Source organism: Mercenaria mercenaria, chromosome 12 (assembly GCF_021730395.1).
Source record: "Mercenaria mercenaria strain notata chromosome 12, MADL_Memer_1, whole genome shotgun sequence".
NCBI classification, from domain to species: domain Eukaryota; kingdom Metazoa; phylum Mollusca; class Bivalvia; order Venerida; family Veneridae; genus Mercenaria; species Mercenaria mercenaria.
Window position 1 is genome coordinate 10436215 of NC_069372.1, and position 7661 is coordinate 10443875.

General features: G+C 34.2%; 1 long non-coding RNA gene across 1 annotated transcript; it reads left to right on the forward strand.

Moving 5' to 3' along the window:
* Positions 1-6287: 6287 nt before the first annotated feature.
* Positions 6288-7661, forward strand: LOC128547095 (uncharacterized). Its single transcript, XR_008366315.1, has 2 exons — positions 6288-6690; positions 7127-7661. It is a non-coding gene; the product is annotated as an uncharacterized LOC128547095 (long non-coding RNA).

A 7661-nucleotide genomic window follows, 5' to 3' on the forward strand; every position in this document is an offset into this window, starting at 1 on the left:
GAGTTTTCTCAGTGAAATAAAAGTGATAATCCACAGTTTTGAAACAGTAGATTATCACTTTTATTTTCACTGTTTTTGCCGAACTTGTTCCGGTCCTCCGTCGCAACTGAAGTCAAATTGTATACCGGGCGTTATGAAATGACGATGACGTCGTTAAAATGACGTCATTTGTGTTATGCTTTCTGTTGATCTTTCCCGCGATTTTCGACATTTTTATAAATTACGCAACAAAAATAGAGTTTTACACATGAAATAAAAAGAAAATTTGTTTGTTTCAATGAAATATCAATTTTATTTCACTCGTGAGCACCAAAAAAAGTCATTTTCACCCGTGGCTATGCCACTCGTGAAAATATCAGTTTTTGATGCTCACTTGTGAAATAAAATTGATATTTCACTGAAACAAACAAATATCCTCTATATAGCTTTTAAACAACTACCTTGTTAGCCTAATGGTAGAGCGCCCGCTTTATGTTCGGGAAGGAATTGGGTGTACTCCCTGGCCCGTCACACCAAATATGTGAAAAATAGTGATGATGGTTCCCCTATACTTGGCTCTCAGCTCTAAAAGGAAAACTGAGTTATTTTCTCTCATACCCTCGTGACGGTGGATACTCACGGCCAGGAAAGATGAGTGGAGAGTGATTAATATAAGTTCTGGGACTTGTTTTACAATCGACCTAAATAAATTGGTAAAAACTAAACGCGTTTACGTAAGAGGAACGTTTCCTCTAGAAATAAAAAACATGCTTTCATTGACAATGAAAACCAGAATAATGTATGGAACACTTTTTTCGTTTCATTAAAATTGATATTGCATAACGATATTGCAAGATGATGTACTTATTTATGTAATTGTATATTGTATTCTTACAAATGTAAAGAAAACAAAAAACAAAACAAAACAAAACAAAAAACAAAACAAAACAACAACAAAAAATAAAAACGCTCACTGAAGTCCAATTTTTAGAAATAGTCAAAATGCCTACCGCGTTAAAGTTCTTTATATAAAACGCCGAGAGCATTATTTCAATCGAATTAAAATTAAAAACACCTAAAGAGCTAAACAGGAAAATACTTCGCGCCAACGAGAGTGGAAAACATGATGAATGATACATTAGAAAGAAAATGCAAAACTGAATACACCAGACGGATGCCGTATTATAGCAACAGAACTGACAGCGGATATCATGGGCAATGTTGAAATTATGAACGTCCCAGAACATAAACGACAAGGACTAGAAATAGCCAGTAGATCCGTTTGGAGCCTGGGCACGACAGAGATTTAAAAGGGGCACTTAATATAATAAGATTGATTTCACGGACCGAAAAGTTTTGCTCGGAGTCCATGAAAGAAGGTACAAGTGGTTACAGTAATATTAAACAACAATTAAATATTATGAGCACATATGCCTTCGATATTCCTTTTAATTGGATATCACGTTAGAAACAAATGTACAGTTCGCAAATATTGAAAACGCGTTTTCTACTGTTGGACTCATCCTGTTTTCAAACAGTTAAATTCAAAGATGAAATTCAGAAATCATAAATATTGCTTCGTACGCTCATAAAATTGAACTTTTATTTTGTAAGTGTTACTTACTGAAATTTTTATGAGCGATAAAAACGACTGTTTAAAGCTTGACAAAAGGACTCAAACCTCTTGCGATTTTGGGGAAAAAATTAAAGTAAATATTTAAAGTGGCAAATGAGTAGACCTCCAACAATTTTAAATTTTGCCTATTCAGATTTTTGAATGCATTCATATAATGGGCATGTACTCTGTAATGTTTTCGATGTTTTTTTAATATAAAAATTAAATACCTTGTATCATATTGTAAGGACCACATATACAAAATATATAATAAAACAACCAAGATTTAAGGTAATTATAAGAAATGTTCAAAATCAAAATGGAATAACTAAATGAGCTGCACCATGAGAAAACCAACATAGTGCATATGCGACCAGCATGGATCCAGACCAGCCTGCGCATCCTGGTCAGGATCCATACTGTTTGCTAACGGTTTCTTTTCATGATTGCAATTGGTTTTGAAAGCGAACAGTATGGATCCTGACCGGTCTGGATCCATGCTGGTCGCAAATGCACTATGTTGGTTTTCTCACGGTGCGGCTGAAATGCAGAGATAATGTTTGTACAAATCAACTGCTCATGTGTCTAATGTTGCATATGCATTACGTGATAGTGTCACAGGTTTTCAAATCGCTGTCATTGAATTATTTGGAAGAATTTCGCTCCGAACAGAGATGTTTTGGTATAGAGACACAACAATATACAGGTATATATTTCGAGGTGAGACCGCAAATGTCTTTTACTTTGACATGAAGGCTTACTAGTATATGGTTTGTTATCCTATTTTAGAATCAATATTTATCAAACAGTTTAATAAAGTTCTATGACAATTGTACAAAGTTATCTGTACGTTAGGAATGAAGTATATAAATTTTCAAAACAAACATAATTACACAGTTGGACTACGTTTTCTTTATTTAACATACATTCACCCATGCTTTCTAATACAATAGAGCCATTAAAAAACTAAATTACTTTCGAACTCCTGACAATTTTCCATATAATAATGTTTTCTGATGAAAAGAATTTGAAAAGGCCATTTCTCTCTAGGGGCAATTAATTCCTTTTTTCAGAAGATAGTATTACCTTGCGTTCGGTAAAAAAAAAAACCGAAATGTATTTAACTGTATTCATTAATGCAAATGAAATTTAACACCGCTAAAATACAGTTTCGACACTAAGGTACTTACGTATCCAATAATTACAGAAAAAGAAAATTATTTTAAATATTTGATCAAAATTAAATTAATTAAAGCTGTACCACAAATCAGGCTAAATGCAATGATATCCTTATTTTTAGGTTTAGTTTAGTAATTTTTGTAGCTCCTCTCCCCGCCCCCCGCACCACGGTACCCATTTGATGACGGTAGAGAATGAAACCTATGTTTTAAAGCAAACACCCGAATTTAACATTTTTTAAGATATTGCTCCAAATGAAATCAGAAATGGACACGCATAAAGCTTCTCGTTTACTTTAAAAAAAAAAATTATTTCCGATATAAACATATCTGAAATTTAGAAATCAAAAGAAAAACGTGAAATTCGTGCTAGCACAGTTCAGTTCATCATTTTATTTAAGTCTCATCTTTGTGCACATTTATATAATACATACATATAAGATATATATCAACATTGTACAACAAAGCCAATCTGTATAGATTTGCAAGAGACTATATAATGTACATTTGTTAAAAAAACTACCACATTTTATAATAGTCTAAAACACATCTGAAATATCTATTTGCTATTAAAACATTGTGTTAAATAAAACTTAAATGTTTTACAATATTCACAGTAAGACCATGAAACATTTTTATGTTGTTGGTTTCTTTTACCATTTCAAAAAGCGTCTCGGGCATTGTTTTTTCTGTTTATAGGTATATAATCAGCAATTTATTTTATCCGTAGGACATGAAAATAAGAAGCGACAGACTCTCCCGCACTCTGAGAGACATGTTGTTTTTAACCATGACGAGAACTGACCTAGATTTTAACCATATATCAGTAAGAGCAGTCTGTCGCTTCTGACTATTGACAATAAATAACAAATGCTGATCGAATGGGATAAGGCCGTGACTTTTATTATTATAATATCATTACAGAAAATTAATGAAATATCATGGCATATTGTATGAGATAGAAGTATCATGAAATGAAGCATGAAATGATAGATTTCTAGCCAAATTGCATAGAAACAAAATAGGCAACGCTATGATGCTGAAGCTCTAAATTTATGATAAGTACACATGTACTAGACAATGGAAGGATAATGAAACAAAATTGCAAATTCTGCTAGCAAATCCAGCTGCCGAAATTCCGAGGCCAAGATGCTCAACGAATTCTCAACATCATGATAATGGATTTTAAGGAAACAAAAATATGAATCCGGTGCATGTGCAAGAGAGTATATAATTAGAATAAAACTGCCAAATAGATACCATATTTTTGCTATGTTTCTGCAGCAATATATCAGCCACGAAGTGAACAAAAGTCACGACTAACAATTAATTAAGATGATATTTTGCAGCAAAATAAACAAGTCCGCTGCTGCCCGCGTGTTTACTTGATACAACATAATTATCATATTCTACAAAATAAAATATTTTCTTTACTGAATAAAAACAAACAGTTTCTTTTGTTACACAACCTTAAAGTTTCGCTGAATCTATTTCATTTTGTTAACAGGACTATTCCAAAGGGAAGTCGAGTAACTGCGAGCCGGCTGCCTAACTCATAACTCCTATTTATAAATCTTTTTTATCCTCATCTTTTAGTTATTTATCTTAATTTGAAGGGCGGAGGGGGGAGGTAGTGATGTCCAAATGCTGCAAACAGAAAGGTGTCTCCACCCCCCGACTTCCTTGATCTATAACATTCGTTTTTCTGGTATTAAATGAAAATTGGGACATGATCCAGGTCTTAACATTTGGACAAATTAAATATACAGATAAATACTTAAATAAACTGGAAAACAACCCGCTGAATTTCGTAGATGAAACACTTTCATATGCATGAGCAATATCTTAAACAATCCATAATGAAGCCTTCATATACATGGTGGCGAACGTTTGACTTCTTGGAAGGAATAATTGTCTTTATCCATAAAAGGCACTGTATACCGGTGTGGCAGTATGTGGCATGACCTGGTGTACTGGCGCTGAAAAATATATAACACGACAGCAGAATTTTTTCCAAAAATTGTTAGGGTGAGGAGGGTGGGTACTTTTATACATGAAGTGTCGACTTGCCTGCTTAGTTATTTGCGAAGGAATGAACCAGTTTGAAATATAAAACTGATCAAAACGACCCAACCCTTGAACCACTCGTGCGTGAAAGTGATTAATCGAGGCACGTTATATTATATGGACTGGATAAGAGTAACAGAAGCAGAAATTATAGCTCATGCGTACCTACTGAAAAATAGCATAGATTTATTTCTCAAGAGAACATAAATTCCTATACATTTGCCATTTAGTTTATAACATCTTTCAAAAATCATATAAGGATGGAGGATTTTGTATGAAAATTGAATAGCAAATAAAACGTTTTTATTATGCTAAGTAAGAATTGTTATTTTATTGAAGCCTCAATCGGACTTCAGTACTCGATCTTCCTAAATGCGATGTTAAAGATCTAGCTGTATTATCAGAATAATTTCACGAAGTTCATGTGGGAGGAAAAAGTAGGTCATTTGGATGTGGCGGATCTTTAAACAGCATTTATGGAACTAGAATTACAACAGTTTATGCCTGCATTGGCTCTCAAATCTTTGTGATGAAGAACAACTTATCTGTTATTCGAAAGAACTTAACATAAAAAAGTTTTGCAATTTTAACCGTCGATAACTGAAATTAAATTTGTCCCAGTTCATCTTTTTAAGCAGGCAATGTTGGTACATATTTGTTGTTTGGTCGGCTGTATTGCTTTTGTTGCCATAATATTTCATTTCCTGTGGGGAAGTTATAATTCACCCAACTGGCCTCCTGTCTAAAGCATCTGTCCGTTTATCCATTTTCCGCTCTTTTCCGTCTTAGAACCGTACTTAATAACGTGTCTGTGAGAATGAGTATTTATATATGATTCTGCCTTTGCGGCCAGTGCAGGCCAAGATCAGCCTGTACATCTGTGCAGTCTAATCATGGTCTGCACTGTTCGCTATTCAGTTAGTAAATCTTTAGTAAACTCCACTTCGAATAATAAATGGTATTGGTCCAAATTATCCAAATTGAAAGATGGACCAGTCCATTTTAGAAATTTAGCAGAATAAGGGTTAAAATTAACATCGTTTATTCTCTTGATAATTTGTGCTTAAAGTTGCCAGTCCGTTCTCAAAGAGCATTTTCACGGTGCACAATCACGTGGTCTATGATGTCACGCCGTAGGTATCGCGCCAAGCAATTTTTGTCAACAAAGCGTCGAGTCAAGAAGAAAATTCGTCGTAAGTATTTTGTTACATATTTTTGTAAAATGTCTTTAGTATGTTGCAAGTCCGTTTATAAATGCGTACCTCCGATCACACAGCATCTGTCCGTGTCTGCTTTAGTTTGGCTGGAAAACGGGACACACTGACCAAAATCTCAAAATCGCTTTTGCTATCTCTCCAAGCTGATTTTAGAACCGCATTAAAACCAGCTTTCTCTTGCTAAATTCTCCAGATAACCGTTTTTGTTTGTTACCTTTTGTCTCAAAACAGCCGCTGATAGATTATTTTTCACGTTCATGGTGTTATTTTCAGGTAAAACCAAAGATAAAAAAGTATGCTATTGCGGCAAGTTCTGGAAGATAAATGATATCGCAACAAGCTGAAATGATGTTCTTATTTTAACTCGAGTTTTCCCATCAGTATTTATAAGTAAATCAACGCATATCACTCTTTCATCTAAACCGAAACTGGTCAAATGATAATGCAAATATTAAATGAAATATATGATACTTTTATTTTGAGAAAATATGACATTGGATTATACGTGCTATTCTTGTTTTACAGGTCCTTTTACTATCGAACTAGTCGGAAGACTGTTCAAATATGAGCAACGAGCAGAAGACAGATCCATACAGCGTGTGCCCACTAATAAGCGTTGTACATTGGAAGACAGGTAATAACCTATATTCAATAATAATTATAATAATAATAATAATAATCATTATAATTATCAATAACGACAATAATAGGGGAAATTCTAGTCTGTAAACTCACTGAAAAAAACATTTACACGGGCAAAACAAACAAACTTCGTAGGAAACGCCGTCGTGTTACAAAATAATTAAATAAACTCTGAAGAGATCCGTAGATAAAAAGACAAACAAAACCAATATTCGATTTGAGTCGGTTCATAACGAACTATGAGTAAAACAAAACTATCAACGCCCTTAGCAACGCCGTAAGCAGTACATATATGTATTCATTTGTTTTGGGATTAAACACGTGGCGACATGTTATAGCAGGCACACGACATGTCACATCTGCATTTAAAATAAGTCATCTTTGAGCTTATAAGACTTTACCAGTTTTTGCCTTTTTGCTTGTTACAGGGACCACGACTTCGATCGCTCAGAGAGAACTAGGGTCTTGTGCATGAAAAGGTGGCTAAAGTGAGCCTAGAAAGGAATGCTGTTAAAGGAGACCCCTTTGTGTTCGATGGGACAGCAGTGCAAGGCAGAATGGAAGCAAACTATGATCCCTCCGAGCGTTAGAATTGGACTCGACAACTGATGATACACAGCATGTTTGCGTGTTACTTGACTGCCTTTCGACTAAAAATTCAAGGCTGCTGACATAGGACGTTTCTTTCAAAATTCTATTTTAGTCATTGTCATGAGTCAATAGACCAAGTTTGAAGAAATTTTATATGTTGGAAGTTTTAGTTATTACACAGTTAACTCTCGTAAGCCTTTAAGGCTACGTATCATGATGTAGATTGAACTTTTCCCGAGTCAGGTCGTTTAAACATTTGTAGTATTTTACAACTAACACATTCCAGAACTTTCAGCTTCATTTTTATTATTTTTAAAGACATGTAACTTCATGTATAATCATACGTAAACAAGATAAAACTCACACTTATCA